The following is a 21909-nucleotide window of genomic DNA, read 5'->3' as shown; positions in this document are numbered from 1 at the left end:
TGGTAACAAAATTTGCTCTAAATTGCAGTTTTCAACATTTGAACTGGATCAAAATTCAAGAACGGCAATAGTTTCAAAACGGCTTAAATAAAAGGTTGATCCACCTCAGATGTTGTCTAATGCAGTGTTTCCCAACCATGTTCCTGAAGGCACACCAACAGTATTTCAACCTCTCCCTAATCAATCACACCTGACTCTAAACCTAAAATGAATGGGTCAGATCAGGGAGACACCCAAAATATATACTGTCGGTGTGCCTCCAGGAACAGGAACATGTTTTGGATGTCTCCCTCATCTGACCCATTAACTTCAGGTTTTGGAGTCTCTTCTAATGCAGTTTCCAAACCCTGTTCCTGAAGGCACGCCAACAGTACACATTTTCATCCTCTCCCTAATCAAAACACACCTGAAACAACTCATCAGAACATTAGAAGAGACTCAAAAACCTTAAGTTAATGGGTCAGATGAGGGAGACATCCAAAACATGAACTGTTGGTGTGCCTCCAGGAACAGGGTTGGGAAACACTGGTGTATAGGATACAAATTATACATTGACGATCGGGGGGAGGGGGAGGGGGTGGTGTCAACTTTTTCAGTAATGTTACTGCAGTTACAAGCTTCAGTCATTTACATATTTATTTATTTAAAAACCTAAAACCTATTTACGTTTTCAATGTGTTGGGAGATATTTGATGTATTGACCTATAGAATCCTCTGATTAACTATTTCAGGTCCAACTATTCAAACTATGCATCTAATGTTACTTTATTTGGTCACACTTTAGATTGATGGTCTGTTTGTTGAGTTTAAGTAACATTGCATTTACATACCAACTAATTCTAATTCGATTATAAGTAGACTGTTAGGTTAGGGTTAGTGTAAGTTGACATGTACTTGAAAAGTTTCTTATAGTCAGTTAAATGTCTGTTGAAGGAGCAGTATCAACAGATATTAAACAGACTGTCTACTAATACTCATATGGTCCATCAAAATACAGTGTTACCCTTTATTTTAGGCTAAATGTAGAAACAAACACCTATTTTATGAGAAAATAGTCTTGTGAACACTTACGATGTCTGTCAGTGCTCCAAATCTGCTGGTTTCAGAATGGTGAATGCATTTTTAATGCATTCCCAATGGCATGAACCAAAGGGGTGGTCAAATGTATATCTATATTACCTATTATTTTAACTATTAACATTATTATTATTAATATATAGTAAACTAATTCTGAGTATTAAAGGGTTGATCCCGTCACACATCTTGCTTTGACATACTTAAGGGGATAAAGCATTAGAGGGGTCAATCCTCCCAAACCCCCCTGCAATTCGCACCGTGTGTATATAATTCTGCTTTCCCTTTGAAAATGTGGTGCACGTCTAATCATTGTTCATTTATGCGTTAAAAAAGAATGCATTAAATATGATGAGATCAAGATATGATGAAAGAATGATGTACAAACCATTCAAATGTGACCTTGATATAACAAAAAGAAGAGGGGGAAAACAAGAAAGTTAAAATCTGGGACAGAAAAGTGCCTGTAGTTGCAAAAACAGCAGAATGCAGAACACACGCTATTGACCAGAGCAGTGTGTGTGTGTGTGTGTGTCTTGCACAGTGACAGCTTTCCCATTCAGGGAGGAAATTGCCTCATCGGTGGTGGGATTGTCTGTAGTTCCAGCTGTGTGTTGTGTTAACACTATTATTACATTTGTTGACAGCACTGCAGCGAGACTCCTCTATGTGAACACTGCCGTTGTGAGGACAAAACTGCTTGTATGTTTGGGTGACTGACTTTATAATTACAGCTGACAAGCATTTTTTTTTAAATATAATTACAGCCGACAAACAGCATAAAAAGCAGACATGCATGTTGCAAGACCCCAGACTAAGAGGAAAAGCTTTAACCAGTCACCGCACACCTCGCATGCGGAAGCGCAATCATGACTAAACTACAGTATTATAGTATTAATAGGAGGTTAAACTGCTCAGAGTTCAGAGGTGGCACTTAACCTTGTGTAACCATAGCAACGACGTCAAATTATGGCGCCGTGTGGTGCCATCTGTGAGGTAAGTGCATAACAGGAAGGACAGTCAGCCAGAACAGGAAGCAGATACACCAGATGGCCACCATGGTACAGTTTGCAGTATTAAGTGCTTGAGATGCTCTGAAATAGGGCATTTGATGGCACCTGGACCAACACAAACCACAATAGTTTATTAAAAAAAAGGATGTCAGAGAACATATCTTTTTTTATAATTTAGTTATAAAGTACCATCCTAGTAGTAACAACTGGAAACTTGCAGTCCTACTACTAAACACTTAATCATAATAATAATAATAATAATAATAATAATAATAATAATAATAATAATTAACAACAACAACAATAAAATAATAATAATAAACTATTAATAATTATAACAACACAGCTGTGGCGACCCCAGATTAATAAAGGGGCTAAGCCGAATAGAAAATGAATGAGTGAATATTAAATATTACAATAAAGATCTGCGAGAGATGGTTTTGATCAGACCTCTGGGTGTTAATAATTTAGATTTTCGGTTGATCTATCCCTTTAACAGAATAAAACAAGCTTCTCAACAGGATCAGTATTATAGTCCAGTAAAATATGTTTCTATCAATAGTTTTAAAAATCCTTTTACAACTATAGACCATTTCAATGTGGTCATGTCATTGGCCCATGAACATTTCCTGCTTGTTATCAAACTATTTCACAACTGTAACAAGAGGTAATTCAATCATACCTTAATGTTAAAACAGGTATCATAACATTATCAATATGTGGCTCTTTTTGGATTCTTGGAAGCTATAGAAACTAAAAATGCAATAAAGGAAATACATTGGGACCATTGTTTATATATACTTTTTTACATCCCTCAAAATAGTCTATAATAACAACAGCAAAAGGGAAGAATATTGCTCGAATGTCTATACAAAAAAATGCAAATCAGAATCCATTATGCTTTAAAGTGCATTTAGGGTGGAAGACAAAACTGCAGTACACTATAATAAACCGTTAGTGAAGTTTCACAAACTAATTTCGAGAGGAGCACGTAATATGATTGACTGCAGCTGGCCACCCATCTACATTCATTAGTTAGCCAATCAGATTAATCCAAACTCACAGAAAGTCGGTGCTCAATAACAGAGGGTGAGGTGCCGTCCCGAACAGTAGCCTAGCTAGAACTACTCTTATCTTCGTTTTCCGAAGAAACCCCCCCATCCACCCTTTCTCCTCCTTAACCACGGAGAGCTCTCGAGAACCACCTGATCTCGTACTCCCCTCACATGCTCTATGGACCAGGCGGTAGCCCTGGGCTCAACTATCTCCGAGCTCAGGGTTCTCTCCCGGGGCAGCATGCCAAACCTGCTAACAGATGTCAAACAATATCCAAGTGTGAACTCTTGAATAGTGCATCATTGTGGATGAAGATATGGTTATTGTAATTGTTTTGATATATATTATTGTTAAAGTCTTTGTTGTTGGTATGAAAAGGCGTTTCTATGTGTGATAAACCTTATTTATTTAGTGTATAAGCCTTTTAAACATTACACTGTAAACAATGCTGGATTACACACAACGGATTCGTTTTGGGACAACATGAAGAAATTAAGTTAACTTACTAATTTTAACCAATTTAAGTTGATTGAACATTAAAAAAATCACCTCCCACCTCTCAAAAACTCAAGAATTGTGTGGTCTCAGTTCAATTTAAATAAGTAGTTTGTACAAACAGTAAATGTCCTTTTTACTGTAAATAAAAAGAGCACACATGCCATAAGATTAACTAAAACCACCAGCACAACAGTAAAAGCCCCCAGAGGCATCAGGGTAAATCCATAAAATGGATCAGCCCCTACCAAATAAATGATGGATCGAAACTATAATGGTGGAGGATCTACTTTGAAGGTAAAACATACAGTTAATGGACCTTTTAATCAAAAGAAAGCCCCCTCATAAAACAGTAGCCAAACAGAGTAATACTAGAGCAGTGAAGATTAAACAGGGAAGAAGCTGCTTCTTTAAACACGGCTGAAATCAATGGCTCAATCTAAAGCCGATGTGTGCACGAGTCCATTGATTGAGAGCGAGAGATCTGTTAAACCTCTTTGAAAAAAGGATGGCAGAATTAATACATCAGCCAGAGCCCTATAGGCACATCCGCCCAGCAGACTGGCAGGAAACTGGCAGAAAATGTTTGATTTTTGATTTTTTTTTTTGCCATAGGTTCAAACTGATAGAGGACAACAGTTCAAGAGGGAGCAGTACAGTGATGCATTCTCTATCTATGTGTGTGCGTCTGGATGTGTATGAGTCCACCATTCACGGATTTAGTGCTGACCGGAAAGGTCCAGCTCTGCACTATATAAAAGCAGGAGTGTTTTAGCAGGATAGTCAATGAGAGAGAAGCAACAGTAAAACTCATACATAGAGAAAGTTAAGAGTTAATATAATTTGATAGGGTCAAGGGTCAGGTGTAAACTGGATGAATTAAAGTGTGTGTGATTAAATTACACTGGTAAAGCTACAGGGACAAAGACACAAACACTTTTTTTCTATTAAGATGTAAATGTCTAGTATCATAATTCTACAACTTTATATTTATTTTCTGAATTTTTTTAGGGATTAAAATTTGTTTAGGGATATTGTTTTGTAATAAACCTCATTTGAAAGGTTTTAAAAAGCTGTCTGAATTCTGAATTTGTTTTTGAAAATGAATATGAATACCCTGACTATTTTAGGTATATTAGGTATATCCTGAAATATGCCTTTATGTTTATATTTATTATTTAAATAAAGGTAAAAAAAAAATGAAATGTCCCCAAATGAACATAGCATTAGCCCCTTCTCACACATAGACCTTTCTGTAAAATTGCCAGTAATGATATCATGTATGAACAGGCCCTTTTAGAAAATACCGGTAAATTAGTTCTGCCAATTTTCCGAAAAGAGAAGTTGTAACATTATCGGTAATTTGCCGGAATGTTGCTCTTTGTGAACACAAAAGAAAAATTGCCAGAAAGAGAGCATTCCCGATTAGAACGCGCTGACATAAGACGTCTACTCCAGCCAATCAGAACATTCAGACACATTCACATCTGCGCCATTTATGAAAATAAAAGCCTTTGAACATTTTTCCAGACACAATTAGCTACTAGATGTTTGTCAGATTACGTTCCTATGTTCCTTCTTAATGCCAACTGTGTACAAAAATATTGATAAAATGCTTATGATAAACTTCTGTTTGTTTACCTTCAAGCTCTGCTTCAGTTGCTTGATGTGTGTGCATGTGAAGTGCTCCGGTGAGCGCCAGCACAAACACATATTATGTACATCTCGATATGTAAAAGTGTTCCTCCATATGTTTTCATCGAAGTTGTTCACAATATTTATCCATCGACAGAATTTGTAATGTCGTCAAATGTGTAAACATTAGGCTACAGCTCACGCTTCTGCTTTTGGATGTCTCTGGGACAAAGCAGCTGCATGAATGCTAAAGCTTTAAATAAAAGTGAAACCATCAACTAGAGCCTGACCACTTCTATGCTTTCAAATACAAGTGTAGCCGTTTAGAGGTCATATCTGGTTAATGATGTCAGAATTTACCAGTATTTTGGAATCGATGCGTGAATAATCGTTTCAGGAAAAAAATTCCGGAACGTCCTTGCCTGTGTTTTTGGAATTTACCGGTAATATTTTCTGGATATTTACCGGTATCACTGTGTGAAAGGGGCTATGGTCACTTTTATTATTATATAAAACCAAACATTTCAATTAAATGTGTTTGAACTGAGGGGAAAAAAGTAAAACAGAAAATTAAAGGAAATTAGAAACATTATTACAAGTACTAAAACCATTATAACTAAATCTGAATTATAAATATGCAAAATAAAAATAAATAAATAAACGCCACACAAAAGCCTTAAAATCTAAAATAAAAACACTTCAAATATAAATGAAAGCTTAATATTTTAAATAGAAGGTCACTAAAGTAAACTAATGATCCAAGAATGATGAAAATGAAAATAATTTTAACTGTAAATTGTTTAATTTAGATTTATTATTTCTTCTAAAGACAGGAAGTTCAAAAGTATGCAGTTTTGTAAGGAACAGATCATCAGTGTGATGTCTGTGTATTAGATGATTCACACATCTTACACGTCTGACATTGTGTGTGTGTCTGTTTTATGCACTGGCCTTCAAAACCTATGCATCAATGCAGCAAACGTATCCAAAAAGAATATTTAAAAAGCATTGCTTAAGATCTGCACTTTGGACCAAAATCTTATACTGTCTAAAGCCATTGCCATAAAAAGAAAAAAATCCCATTGATAACGTTACTTGCAGTATGTAAATAAGTTTAACAGTGAATATTTAAAGTATAGAACTTAAGTGAATAGTTACAATGGTAATGGAAGACTTTGTCAAGCAAGAATTTATCAATTAATCACCTGAATGACAAACTGGGAAGATGAGAGGGGCTGATTTTGTTCTGTGAGCAACAAGAAACTTTATCAAGGCTCTTTTAACATGAAAAAATCCTCAAAAAGGGCAAAAACAAGTGGAAAAATAGCTGGAAACATGGGAGAAAAATATGGAAATCACAGCAGTTGAGTGCAGATGTTGGTGGCAAAGTTAAAGTATCACTCAAATGGTGTCCATTTAAAAGTCTGTAAGCGCAGCTGCATTTTGAACAGTTCGCATTAAGCAGCTTTAAAACTACACGCATAAATCCTCTGACACACACTGATGCAAACACTTAGCGAATCGTGCAAGTTTGAAATTATGCGAGTGCGGCACTTGCTCTGCTAAGAGCATTTCTATGCCTGCATGTGCACGCAAATCCCACCGGTTTGTGTTTGCACGTGTGCATTTGCTTAAGAGCGAGCGTATGGAGGTTTTTAAAGGCATATGAAGCCTTTATTCTAATGCCTCCCGTGGCCTCTGTGGGAACAGGTCAATATTTAGTCGATGGGACTCGTGGAGCTGTGGTGGTCGCCTCTAAATGACCTACATGGCTTTATGGAGCAATCAATTCTGAAAGAACCCTACGACACAAGCTCTGCTGGTCTGTTTCATGGTAAAGATAAGAGATGGAACATCTAAAGCACCTTCTTAAGCTGGTGAGGTTCCTCTAGGGGCACGTCCCAAAACAGCATTCTAAGAAGAATGAAATCTACGCTTATGCTAGTCTGCTTATCTGGTCAATATTAAATCCATATGATTGACCAGCACTGTGGACGATCACAGCACAGTTCCACACAGTCAAACGAGAGGACATTGATGGCAAGAGTCCACACAGGACTGGTCCTCAACAGATCTGTTTCCAGGTTGAACATATCTTGCACCTTTAACTACTGTAGAAGGACACTGAACTTTGACAAAGTTGTCTACATCTGACTGGACTGCGGCACTACCTTTTCATACAATTTACCTAGTAGAACATTGAAGAACTCCCCAACTGAGCATCTCCCAAAGTTTAATCTCCATTTACATTAGTTTGGGAATTTTTGGTTCCTTGTCACTCTCACCGTTGGTATGCTGTGAAGTTTGTAGAGTGAATCAAACACTATAGATAAGGGGTGCCCAAACTCGGACCTGGAGGGCCGGTGTCCTGCATAGTTTAGCTTCAACTTTCTTCAACACACCTGCCTGGAATTTTCTAGTATACCTAGAAAGAGCTTGATTTGCTGGTTCAGGTGTGTCTAATTGGGGTTGGAACTAAAATTTGCAGGACACCGGCCCTCCAGGACCGAGTTTGGACAACCTTGCTATAGATCGACAAAGACCGTTCATTAACATTAATATAAATAGGGAAAAGTGTAATGTTCCGTATGGCCACCACAGCAAAGGGATCCTGCCTTCTGGCCGAAATATCCAATTGACAATCTTGGCCTGGTAGTTCTTTGAGGGAAGGGTCTGTACAAATTCAATTGCTTGTTACGGTAACCCCTGTCGTTTCTTAACTACTTACTGGACATGTTGACTTTGACAAGAGAATAGACTTGGAATCAAGATTGGAATCAAAAGCTCTGAGCATGACCAATAGCTAATATGAAATGAAAATAGCACGTCTAAAACGCAATTAGTGCTTTAGCTACAACAATATTAGAACCGTCACTTCTGATTTTGTTCTGTATTTGAAATATGTCATCTAATTTTAAGTTCTCAAAGTTTGAGGTTTTAGGAGTCCCCATTCATTGAGATAGGACTTTGGTTTTAAATGAAGTGCTGCAAATATGGCTGCCAATTGAACAGACTTTACTTGACAGAAACTTTGAGTATATCCCATTAGTCAATGATGAATTGTTTTCGAACTAAACTGAATCACCAATGAACTAAATAGAAGAAATCCAGGATTCTGTTTGAATGAATGTGCCTAATGAACTGAACTGCTTTGAACCTGTTGATAAACAGGAAGGCTTCTCCTACCCCCAGCATAACAAATATTAAAGGTTTGGACATTGAAATTGTAGACACATAAATATCTAGGGGTAGTTATTGACAATATGTTAAAATTTCAACCTAACACCCAGGGTGTCTATAAAAAAAGTTTAAGAAAAAAACTTGAGGAAACTTGGATCGTTTCACGTTTGTACCTCTATGCTGACACTGTTTCATAAACAATTTATTGAATCTGTTCCGCATTGTAGCTTGGTACGATAATCTGAGTATGTCAAATAAGAACAGGTTGAGTAGCCTTGTAAATGTGGCAGGCAATTTACCAATATTTAAAGAGAGCTCAGGATAACCTATGAACCCCAGATCACCCATTGTACTGTGTTTCAGCTGCTGCCATCAGGGCGTTGTTTTAGAGTTCCTATTTGCAGGACAAATAAAATTAGAAATTCTTTTTTTAATGGTGGCCATTAGGTCATTAAATGAGTCCAGCAGGGAGGGAGATGCACCTACAAAATGATGTATTGGATGTTGTGTAGTAATATTTTGTTAATGTGTACATGGCACTAGTACTAGTACTACAGCACCTAGCTGCAATTTTAGTTTCCCTAATCGAGGTAATAAAGTTGAGACCTGATTTCTGATAATTGCCTGTTGTTAGCTGCTTTATCACAATTTGCATTGTATAACAAATAAGTGACATGACTATATTAGAAACTCCGAAGAACCCTTCAGACAAGTCCAGCAGACCCCATCTGAAATGATCCAGCCGGGAGAGACACATAAGGTCACACGTCATAATAAAAGTGTTTCCTTCATATCCTCTCTAAAGCCGGTCAATCTCCACACGGCACATAACAAAGAGCAGCAGGGGAAGGTGCAGAAATCAATACCCCTGATCTCTCTCCACAGGGGTATGCGCACTGCTCTCTTCAAGTCAGCCTATGAACAGTGAACGCTATTGGCTGGCGAGAGAAGTCACGTGACTCATGCAAATCACTCTCGTAGCTATGGTTTCGGCTCAAGCTGAGGTGATCAAAGGGGAAAGAACAACCCGTGGTGTGAAAGACAATGTTAACAGGAGCAGCGGATAAATATTTAAATGATTTTTCGTTGGATCACTTGGGGATAATGAATGAACAGGAGCATAGGAAGGCAAAGAGCGTAAATGGAGACATCCAATTGGCTGAAGGGATGGCAGCGGAAGCCAGAACGATTGAGTGAGCTTCTGGATGGACTCTAAGAGCCTGGTTGTTAAAATCAATGGCGGCAATAACTGTAATCCATCTCTTTCACAGCTGCCCCTGTGCCCTGATCGATGTGTATCGAGCTACATCTGTAATATTGCTAATATTAGACATTATTTCCTTTCCTGAGATCAAACCTTGGTTTGATGAATCAAGAATGAATATGTAGAAATTTATAATGGATGTTTTGACATTTGCAAAGATCCACAGTACTACAAAGAAACCACAGTATAATTTACTTTGCAAAAAGTCAATAGGATTTAAGACTTTGCAATAAGTATAAGATTTTTTTGAAGTCATAATGGCTTAAATGCACTAGATTTTATAACCCATGCATATTTTTTTTCCACAAAATATACTATTTTAATGTAATTAAATAAATAGCAATGTAATTAATATAATAGACCAGCGTAAGAGCATAATTTATAGGCATGCATAAAAAAAATATATTTTTTTTAAGTCAGAATGGCTTCAATCTCAACCTAATGCACTAAATTTTATAACCCATGCGCATTTGTTTTAACATAATATACTATTTTAATGTAAATAAATAAATAATAATATAATTAATCAAATAAACCAGCCTAAGCATAGTTTTAGGGATGCACCAAACATTTTATTTCTGAGCTAAAAACAAAAATTTGGGATGCCCTTGTCTTCCAAAAATACTTTGCAATAATTTAATTTTACTAAAAGTGATTTAATAACTCAACTCAAGTTAAATTATACTGATTTTAAAACACAAAAGCCAATAAAATGGTCACAGTTTATTGACAGTAAAATTTTATTGACAGTGAAAGCGAGTCATGAAGTGCCATATTGCCATGACAGCACAGCAACACTATTGCAAGGAGCAGGAACAAGAATAATATAGAAATGTCCTGTCTGCACCCTGTGTGAGTGGCTTTGCTTTTACGGTGAGCATGTATACGTGTACATGACCAGAATATCTAGAGAGCAACTTTGACGACAGCACAACTCCGCAGCTCTTTTGCTTGGGTCTGCACAGCAACAAACGCCTTTACCCAACACAAGCCATTGAAATGTATAGGTGTCACAACTCAATGCGTTCTGCAACTGGTATAAATGCTGCTTCACACTGCGCAGTAACTATGACTGGAGCGAGTCTGAAGCCAGTATACTAAACAAATACAACTATTTTTATCCTTTTTTTTTAATTGAAAATGGTATTTCCAATTTTCAGCATATCCCTAGTAATTTGTGTGGATGAAGAGCAGAAAAACGAAGACTCAAAGTCAAAGTAACAGCATATTTAGGGATGAGAAATTATTTGAAGTACATATTACTCCTAACAACAGTAGATTAATGTCAAATTCAGTCTTCACATTGATCCCATGGACCATCCTGATCACCCGCAGTTGTCCGAGGACGTCTAGTGTTTATTAGCCTCTGGCACCTAGACTACAGCTCTGCACAGGAAGTTTGGCCAGAGGAGAAATGGTCGTGCCCAACTGAGCCTGGTTTCTCAAGGTGTTTTTTCCTTCACTTTCATCAATTGGTGAAGTTTTGTTCCTCACCACTGGCTTGCTTGGTTTGGGACTTGTGGAGTTGCGCGTCGATGGATTTGCCCTTCAGTGTTTGGACTTTCAGCAGTGACATTTAAAAAACACTGAACTCTGAAAACTGGACTGACGCAATCGACATTGTAAAAGCGCTATAGAAATAGATGAATTGAATTGAAAAATTTATAGGCATTCATCATAGACATATCATATGACGAAGGCATTTAAAGCCCATATTTGGGTCAAAGTAATCCAGTCACATGAAATAAATTAACAAAAAAATAAAAAACGTGAAGCCCTACAAGGTTTTCAGAAAAAGTGATGGATGCAAAAAAATATGGAAAAGTTCAGGCCACGCCATTTTACACTCCATTTGCCATGTAGTTGTATTAGAAAATGCTACAAGGTGGACTGTTTGCAGACCTTACAGTTGTCTACAAAACAGAAAAATAAATACATTCAGCAAAACAAACACACGGAACTGTGAAAAGTGAAAAATCAGGCTGACATTTCTCATTGAGCACAGCTGTTATTTGGCTTTTCCCGAGTGCATTGGAGGGAGGGGTGACGGGAAGCAGCAGGCAATCATGGAAGGCGCATCACCATTTATCTAGAGCCCCTTTTTCCCACCAACACTCAGAATGATGTGCCAACCGGTGTCATTCAAAGGGCCATTTCTGCCCGTCCTGCTCTGACAGTCGAATGAGAATGGGGCAGAACAACAGAGAACAAGGGATTGGAGAAGGAGGACTGGGGGTTGAGAATCGCATGCCATTTTTCAGTGTCAGTGGTTAAGTTGGAGTCGAACCTTCGAGGCATGGAGCGATAAGCAGAAAAGACCTGCCACGGAGACAAAGGGAAGTAACGAATTTACAAATGTAAAATTGTAAAATTATATATTATATATTTTTTAAATGACAAAGCCATGGCTTAAGGCCTTAATATCCTTGGAGCAATATCTGCAATAACTGATGTGATGTCAATCTGAATAAAATGAGGCCAAGAAAGTTAATTTTAAGTTGCTTTCAGGAGTTTTTCAAAAACTTTCAAACCACTAATGGCTTGTAATGCTGCGTTGACACTTCATCCGCGTCTGGTGTGAAGCTTGAGTAATTTACATGTTAAGTCAATGCAAAGGCATGAATAAACATCCAGCAGCGAGATATGAATTAAGTCGTGCAAGTTGAGTATTTTTAGTGCGACTGACACGCTTAGCACTCATATCGCTCATTTCGCGCAAATCGCTCGAGTTCGAAAATCTGAACTTCAGTGGACATTCATGTTGCGCTAACCATTCAGGAGCTTTCTCTTGTAGGGGCATGATTATGACGTAGTGCCTGTTGTTGGTGTCCCGGAGGAAAATCCTCTTGCCGACACCAGACAACAGTTCATCAAAGTGTGCTTCCATCATCCAGGTACAGTTTCTGAAGGAGCTGATAAACTAACAGAGCTGGGTGTACCTCTGAATGGATCTAGTGGACTAAGACACGGCTCCAAATGAATCAAAGCAGCTTATCAGCCTTCCTAAAGCACATAAACACAGCTATTATTTCAATAAAATCCATGTTAGCCTTTTAGCAATGAAGCTAGAGTCACCAGGCAGACAGAAGCCCTGCCCATGACACAGATCGGTGTCTGTTGTGAAGTGAATTTGATGCGCGAATTAAGTGAGGAAACTGTAAATGTTCACGTGTCTATTTATGTGTGAATATCGCGGTTTATTCGCATGTTCCATGTCTTGTGTGAACACGGCATAATATTTACTTAATAGGTAGTTGTGGCTCTGAGGTTCTGCTTTTTAAACTATTTAGTTTATATTACAATGGAAATTAATGGTTTCTCAAATTATTTAAAAAACTGATTTGATGTTCTAGTTAATACACTTGTTTTGCCATTTAAAACACTAGTGATATGCAACTATTAATATTTTAACACTAGGAATTCTTAATTGTGCATTCCTAATTAAGATTTATTAGAATCTATGGTTGCTTTGGTTTATTAATTTATAAAATTAATAATGTTAATTCACATAATTCACATTTAAATTGTGTTACTCATGTGCATAATGAAGTTAGTCATTCTCGAGTTATTTCATCCCTTCATGTCGCTGTATCATATCCATGTTATATGAAAAATGGTAAAAAAAATACACGCACTAAAAAAATAGAAGGAAACTACATGAAACGGTTCTCCCAAGAGTAAAGGGTCTGACTCAAAACCAGACACCGAAGCACATATATCTTGTACAAAGCAATTGACCAAATTAATGAGCTGGAATATGCCAGTGAATTTCCATTTGTCTCGGAATGGCCTTTGGCCCTCTGATATATTCAGGGAATCTGCTCTCCATTTTTACAACAATTCATTTTTCGCATTTCCAATAGCATATATGTGCCAAAAAAAAGAGGAGATGGTGTAGAACCACAGCAATCAAGACAAGAGTATATCATAAAACAAAAACTCATTTTAACTCATTCATCTAAAGTCAGAATCTAAATAGAACAGCACCAGGCAAGTCATTACCATTCAATAGGTATTGACTCCTAAAGGACAAAAAGCTCTTAAGAGATGTTGTGCAACGTTTCAAATGTCAGTCTATTCAATACTTGACTATTGCAGAGCTGTGAACACCCAGGACTGTGAATGGTGTCTGGAGTGAGAGACGGTGAAGAAGAAAAAAAAAAGACGACTGACAGGTTCATAGTCTCATCTTTACTCTCTAATCAAATATGCCTGGGATGCAGTGGACAAATGCAATTATAGAGCGACTGTCTCTCAGCCTGGGTGAGTTTTATGTAAGTGTTGTCCACTTGACCCAAGTTCGCTTGAGGTCTCAGTCTGGACCAGAAATAATGAATTAGAACATCTTCTCCTTTATACCCAAACGCACACACAATATATGGTACATGTAGTTACATTTTGCTCACTGTAGTGAGGTTAGTTGGATGAATTTTCTATACAGGTTGTCATGTTGAGCAAAATCAAATAATTAGGGTTTACAGCTTCTATAACTTTAAGGACAATAAGATACTTAGAAAGCCACCAGAATGTTAAAAAAAGAATAAAGAGTTCTGCTGAAGAAAAATTAATGAAACTATGATGTTTTTGGGAGGTTGGGATTTTGTATAGGGACAGTTTTTAGTTTTTTTTTTTTTTGTTGTTGTTTTTTTAACAAAACAAAACCTAAAATTAAACTAAACCTATAGCTATAATAATACTATCCTAATACTAATATAAAAATGAAACCAACCTAAACTAATCATATCATATATCATATAATATAATAGAGTGCTTCCCACAGGTTTGAAATATACTTGCCGTGGTAGCCAGACCTATTACCCACAGCACAAAAATGGTTAACTGCATGAGACAAACAAAAAGATTTTAAAACTATATTTTTATTTATTATGACACTGTTATACACCGTTTCTCTTCAATTGGTTAAAGTTTTTATAAAAGGCTGTTGAAATAAAATAAGAAATCCACTATTTCCCTTATGTTTATGCTATTCAGGAGCCATGTGCACCCACTGACAGGTAAAAGTGTGTAATATATCAATAGATATAGTATTTAATAAATTAACATCAAATTAATAAAATATTCGGCAAATGAGAAATAAATGACAAAAATAGGAATAAAAACTGAAAAATCTCTCTAAACAAATATAGTAATTGCAAGAATTAAAAAGTGTAGATAATTTAAATAAGGCAAATTAGTTGATTAAACATTTATAATGGTGTACATAACATCTATTATGTACATAATACAACCAGTATAAATGTCATTTTGTCCTCTCCGAGTTATTATTATATTTCTCTGACTCGCTCCCAGGGCTGTACACTCAGTCAACTGCAAAGCAGAGCAAAAATAGGCTTAAATAAAAAGGTAATGTAAAAACCCATACAATTAACAGCAACTTTAGAAAGCGAAAGCCGAATCCCAGACATTTTAGGAGATTTCGGGTGCTTTCACACTTGGTCCGATTAGTTCCATTGTCCCCCCTCGGCTGGTTTGTGTTCACACAGTCTTTTTTTCCTTCAGAACCCGGTAAGCTTGCCTCATCAAGCTGCTGTTTTGTGTACAGCTGGTGCTAGGTGACGGCAACAAAAGCAAAGTGGCAAAAAGGAGACATCCTGCTTTTATTGAATCTTTTGCTTGTGTTACCAACATCAAAATACAGCGAGCCACTTCCGTCTATCTGCTGTAAAAACATTCAGAACATCACGTGATGTCTGCAGAAGTCGTTTTTGGTGGAGACAAGCAGACATTCTGTTTGCACTGGTTCAGTCCGCTTGTCACCACGGTAGGTGATGCACGCACGTACGCACACACACACAAGAATGAATGTTATAGAAACTAATATTTGTTGTACAGTTGGCAGTTCACTTCCCTTATTTGGTACGATAGCATTCATATCAGAAGTGAACCATACCAGGCGTACCACCTCAGGTGGATCGGGTTCGGTTCATGGGTGCGCATTCAGTTCAGAAGACAGCGTTCACACTAGCTAAACGTACTGCACTTTGACGTCAAACAAACCCGGGTGCAGACCAAAAGTGCTAGGGTGAATGTACCCTTAAAAAGAGTGGCTGGAAGCATTTTTAATTCCCCAAAAGGCACGTCCCTGTTAATCTTCAAAGCATGAGAGACTGTCTGTGGGAGTGCAGAGAATGATCAGTATAAAGCAGGTAACGAGAGAGGTTAAAAAAAAAAAAAAAACACTGTGTCACCAAATTTACTTAAGCAGCCTTTAATATAACTGGGCGGCCCATCCAAGTAAAGTTGATAAAGTCGGGAAGCACTGCAATATAACAACAAATGTCGTCGGATTGTTCTACTGTAATGAGGAAAACAGAAATTGTAATAAAACATTGGAACGGCTAATGCAAATTCGTAATATTTAAACAAACAAAGAATGATAAACAGCAGAAAACAATAAGCTAGACATTCAGAATGTTCCTAGAACCTTTGTAAATAACACTTTCTCAGAATATTGTTATTGCCTCCCTAATGCTAAGTAAGCACAACACTACAGTAATACTTGCAATATATGCTAGCCATTTGTGTCTGCAGTTATGTTCCTAAATATGTTCCCAGCCTTCGTTTTATAGCTTCCCTCTGCAGGCAGACCATAAAGTACTTAAATGCAGCCGGAAATGACTAAATGACCAAATCCCAAGGACTACCTGTCAGTCAGTAACAAGTTTGAACAGCCAAAAAAATGAAAAGAAAAAAAATCCCGAAACTCTCCTTGATCGAATCTAAATGATTGACTTCTTGTCAAAGCCAAGGCTGTGCCTCCAAATGGCTTCATAATGAGACAGAGGCAGCACAAAGAGCAATGAAGGAGAAACGCTCGACTCCTTTCTCTTAAATCCCTTTTCTTTTTAAGACTCCGGGACGCACAGATGCTGCTAATCAGCCAGAAAGAGGCAGTCTGCTTGGACAGACACATTCTGACTCTCAAATCGTGGAAAGAAGAACAGATAAAGTCAAAGACGGGGAGGACAGTATAAAGGAGAAAGACAGAGATCGAATACTTTGATTACGGCAGCATTGATATCGCAATGTGTGCATCTGTAATAGCCACATCGCAGCATGTGAAATGTTTAGTTGAGCAGGTACTGTGCACTCAAAAAAATGACATTTGCTGATCGCTTAAACTACTTATTTAAAATGAGCTGAAACAACACAATTCTTTAGTTTTTTGGGGGACAACTTTATATTCAATCCACTTAAATTTGTAAAAACTAATGAGTTAACTTAATTCTTTCATGTTGTCCCAACAGAAATTGTACAGTATAGCTCAAAACATGAGATTTTTACTATAATAATAATACATTTTATTTGTAATGCACTTTTCTTAAGACCCAAAGCGCTACAAAAGAACATATTAAAGACACTAAATAAAAGATGCATAAACAGAAACAGTACAAGTAAATCAATTAAAAACAGGCTTAATGAAATGAGTCGTAATATATTTCTGGGTCTGAGAATGTGTGAGTTTAAGAGTTTAAAGCATTCTGTATCATTGTAAATTTTAATAAAGATCAAGTTTACAATTATTTACACAATAATACTATACAGTGTATTTTTTTAACATTTGATAATTCAGTTTCTGTACTTTAATACTGTTAAACTTCTCAAAAAAAAAACATAACAAATAGTTTTTTTTTCCATTGCACCTATGCTCTGTTGTATTTATGTATGCTTGTGATATGTTAATTACAAATATTTTTGCTGCTTGTTCAAACTACTTATTTAAAATGAGCTGAAAAAAACATAATTGAGAGTTTTTTGGGGGGAATACTTAATTGTTTTATGTTCAATAAACTTAAAATTGTAAAAACCATTAAGTTAACTTTTGCATTCGGACAACACGATGGGAATGTGTGGAACCTTGCATTTTTTTAACGGTTTTATGTTCAATCCACTTAAATTTGTTAAAGGGCAACTATAATAAAAAGCAACTTTTGTAAGCTGTTTGGACAGAACTGTATGTACTGTAGGTATGTGTTCACTGTTATATTGGAGTGATATAAACCCAACAAGTCTCTTTTTTTAAATTATCTGACGTTAAAATAGGACCCAAATCCCAGTGATTTTGAGGCCCACCGCAAAGTGAGGGAAGAGTGCGGTTTCCCCACACACCGAGTTAGATGACAGGCAACATCTTTCTACAATAAATGTCCACACGTCCACAGAAAATTTTTTGCAAACTGGGATTAAAATATCTGTTTTAATTCTGTGATTTTTATAAAGTTAACATTATTAAAACAAAATGTTTGTAATAAAAACAGTAAAATTGTTATGTCCAGTAATTCTTAACCGATATATATATATATCTGACGTGACGCAGGATGAGAAGCAAACACGTATGTGGGAACGGTGGGAAGGGAGAAGCAGCTCATTTGGATTTAAAGCCACAGGCTACAAAAACAATGTATTCAGACACCAAAACGGGCAGATTCTGAAAGCTTAATCAATGATCTGATGAGTATTTTGACCTGAAACTTTGCAGACACATTCTGGAGACACCAAAGTCTTGTCATACATCTTGTAAAAGGGGTAAAATAGGTGCCCTTTAAGGTAACTTGATTAATTTGTGTAAGAAAAACATAAATGAATTGTGTGAAGCAGATTAACTCTCCTACAAAACCATCCCAATCATTCTAAAATATTGAATTCTTTGCTATAGAGTTATTCAACCCATCTGGTCATATTGCATGACTATTACAATATACAATCGCAGAAAAACTAAATATTGCGAGGTTAGATTCTTCCAATATCGTACAGCCCTAACTGAGATACAATGAAACGCCTGTAGAAGTTGGTTACAGTCATGCGTTGCATGCGTTGTGATTGAGTCAGAATTACCTCTTCTTAGAAACCCGCACGGGATGTACGATAAGGGAAAAATTGAATGTGAGAGGGAAAAGCGAGTGGGAAGGGGTCTGATCAGACATCTGAAGCAGGGGATGAGACGTGCCGGTGAAAAAATCTGCCATGGAGCGAAGGCTCCGTCAGCGTTTATGCCAGCAGCTTTGAGAGTTGTGTGCTTATTGGTAAGCAGGAGAAGCGCTGAGTGGTCGCGGTTACGTAACATTGCACCAACGTTATCAAGGTTTATGCAATCGCGGGTCACTGATGTGTGCTGAAGACGTGAAGCAACCTTTTGTTGTTCATTTCATACGGTGCACATTGCTTTCTGGAGCGGTCACAAATTGAGCAGTCACAACAACGGAATCAAACTGCAGATCATATATAATGCTCTGAATCAAATAATGTTAAAGGGATAGCTCACACAAATATGAAAATTCACCCTGCTCTGGTTCCAAATGTTACATTCCATGGTGTTTTGAATGTATTGTTGTGTTTGGTTTCTTTTCTCCCTCTTTCCTTTACCTGTTTCTCAGCTAGGTGTGGAGGAGAAGAGGTTAATTAATTGCACCTGCTGCTCGTTGCCCTGCAAGCTTAAAAGCTGATTAGTTGCAAGCTACATTGAAGCTTGCTTCCAGAGTGTGGTCTATCTCTTTCCTGGTTGTGTTGTGAAAGACTGTCGCTGTTGTGGTTAACTTATTAGGGTTAAAATATGTTGTAAAGCATTTGAAACCGCCTAAACTCTGCTTTTAAAACATAACTTTGTAGATTTCTTGTTAATAAATTATTTAACTGAATTTGTCATGTTGTCGTGAAGGAAGAGGACTGATCCACACTCACCCCAACCAAATTCATTTTCACTGTTACTCTCACTCTTAGACATTCAACATTAGGGGCATAACACAAACTGTTTAGAGGTGGTTGGGGTTTTTTTCTGTTGAAGATGTTTTTAAAAATGCTAAAAATCTGTAGTCATTGACCTCCATTGTAGGACAAAACACTTCAAAATACTCAAACTACAATTATCAGAGAAAGATACTAATCACTTATAAATCTGTAGAGATAGTTGCAATATGAAGTGAAGAAGCCATTAAAATAGTCTAACAAATCCGTGAGGCACTACTACTGTTTTTATTTTGAGACACCAAAGTTATATTTACTTTTTAATTGCCATCTGTCTATCACTTTTGGTGTTATTTTGACGCTATCTTTGGGCTACTATGAAATAAATATACTTGCATGGTATCACAGAGTATTGGAATTTGTTGTTCAGTGAGGTTCTAAATACATCGTTATATAGTAGATAATAGAAAACAACATGAAAGTAACTAAAATCTGCTCAAATGCAGTGCTGATATTGTCTTTACATTATTTTTAAACACTAAAGTATTGGTTTAATTTTATCATTAGGAAATAATCACACCAAAATCTTGTCATTAAGTACTTAAAGGGATAGTTCACCTAAAAATGAGAATTCTGTCTTTCAACAACAAAAAAAAAAAAGATTTTGAAGAAAGCTGACTTCCATAGTATTTGATTTTCCTACTACTGAAGTCAATGTTTACAGGTTTTTAGCTTAAAAATATCTTAATTTGTGATCAGCCCAACCTCATGAAACCTCATGAGAGAAAGTAAATAGTGATCAAATTAAAACAAGGTGAGAAATGTAGGACATAAGTTATGTTAGCCAAGTTTAGTTGTAGTTTTAGCTTTAAGTTTGGTAACACTTTAAAATAATGGTCCATCAGTTATTCATTATTCATTAACATGAATAAACTATTAGTAATACATTTATTATATCTTTGTTAATGCTAGTTAACATTAAGTTAAATAAGGTTCATGTTAACTCATGGTGAATTAACTAATGTTAAACACAATTTTGGATTTTAATAACACATTAGTAAATGCTGAACTAAGATTGATAAATGCTTTACAAAATTATTCATACATAAATGTTAGTAAGTACATTAACCTTGACAAATGGACCATTATTATTATTAAGTGTCACCTTAACTGTTAATGATACCTAATTGCTGTGACTAAGTTACCTAATAGAGCTAATACTAATTGCAAGAACTTTTGACTTGTGTTGTATTTTCTGTGGTCATGTTTTTATTTTACATGCAGCTGTTTAACTAGTTAACTAATACAAAATAAGAACACAAAATAAATGAACAAGAAATTAAATTAAATTGGTTTCAATTGGACTTAAGGAGAAAGTATCAGTAATTAATGATTATGTATTTTAAGATATTGAATATTACAATTTTTTTTTAACTATTTTAAGCTGCATTTATACTTAAAGAAGGGAATCAAAAAAGCAAAGCAGCATTTTAAATAAATAAATATTTTTACCCACTTTGAATTAAGTTTACTCAAACATATTTTAATTAAGTCAAATTAAACACTTAATATTGAATTATTTATGAAAACTATTTTTTTTTACTTGTTAAGAAACTGCTTCTCAATTTAAGAGTGTGATTATACGTTCGGTCCTTGTTCACTGGTCTATTTATAAGATTAAACTGAACTAAATGTCTTCATCTTCTTTGAAATGTTCACTAAAACAGCCTTTGTGAAATTAAAAAAGAAAAAGATATTCTTCTAAGGCATCACTATACAATAAAAAAAAAATAAAACTTTGCAATGCTTAGTTTAAAAAGTATGCAAAGTAATAGCCAAAATTTCAAACTCAAAACTCACCCTTCAATTACAAATACAGACGTTTTCTAGACAGCAGCAAAACAGTTATGTGAAGCTGCTTTTAGACACGCAAGACAAACTCTGATAATTACATGGCTGCATGCTTTCTGACAACTGCATAAAGACATATTATTCAAAATTTACAATTATAAGCCCTGATGACTATCGAAAGCGTTCGCCCTCAGACAGGCTTGACAGGTAAACCGTGGGTGTTTTTTCTCTCTACATTTAGTTTGTGTCTGACTCTTTTAATGTATCTATTTTTCAAATCTATAGATGTGGCCAACTTGAGAATGCCTGACTTACAACGTTTACACTGAAAAAGTAGTCATTTATCTTCAAAAAGCTCTGCGCATGGACGCATTGTTAAATCAATGGCTCATAATTTTTTGTTATCTGCATCTTTCTACCTGCCGCAAGTAAGACAGTGAGGAAATATGCTCTAGTTTCATGCTATTCTCTCTCAGGTCTTATAAAGGGTCTTATATAAAGCTTTCAGCTGGGGGCCATGGAGCTGCTCTTGTGCGGTGAGAGTGTGTGTGTGTGTGTGTCTGTGTGTCTGTGTGTGTGACGTAGGCCTTGTCGTCAGCAGCTCTGGGGATGAGTGGAGTTTACACTTTTACTCCTCCA

At 36.4% G+C, this 21909-nt stretch overlaps 1 protein-coding gene across 1 annotated transcript in view; it reads right to left on the bottom strand.

The window, feature by feature from the left end:
- The window catches only part of snd1 (staphylococcal nuclease and tudor domain containing 1), a 303535-nt gene that overhangs the window by 115627 nt on the left and 165999 nt on the right, over positions 1-21909 (bottom strand). The window lies entirely within an intron of this gene.

This window comes from Danio aesculapii, chromosome 4, assembly GCF_903798145.1.
Source record: "Danio aesculapii chromosome 4, fDanAes4.1, whole genome shotgun sequence".
NCBI lineage: Eukaryota > Metazoa > Chordata > Actinopteri > Cypriniformes > Danionidae > Danio > Danio aesculapii.
This window is presented reverse-complemented; position numbering and strand designations above follow the sequence as displayed.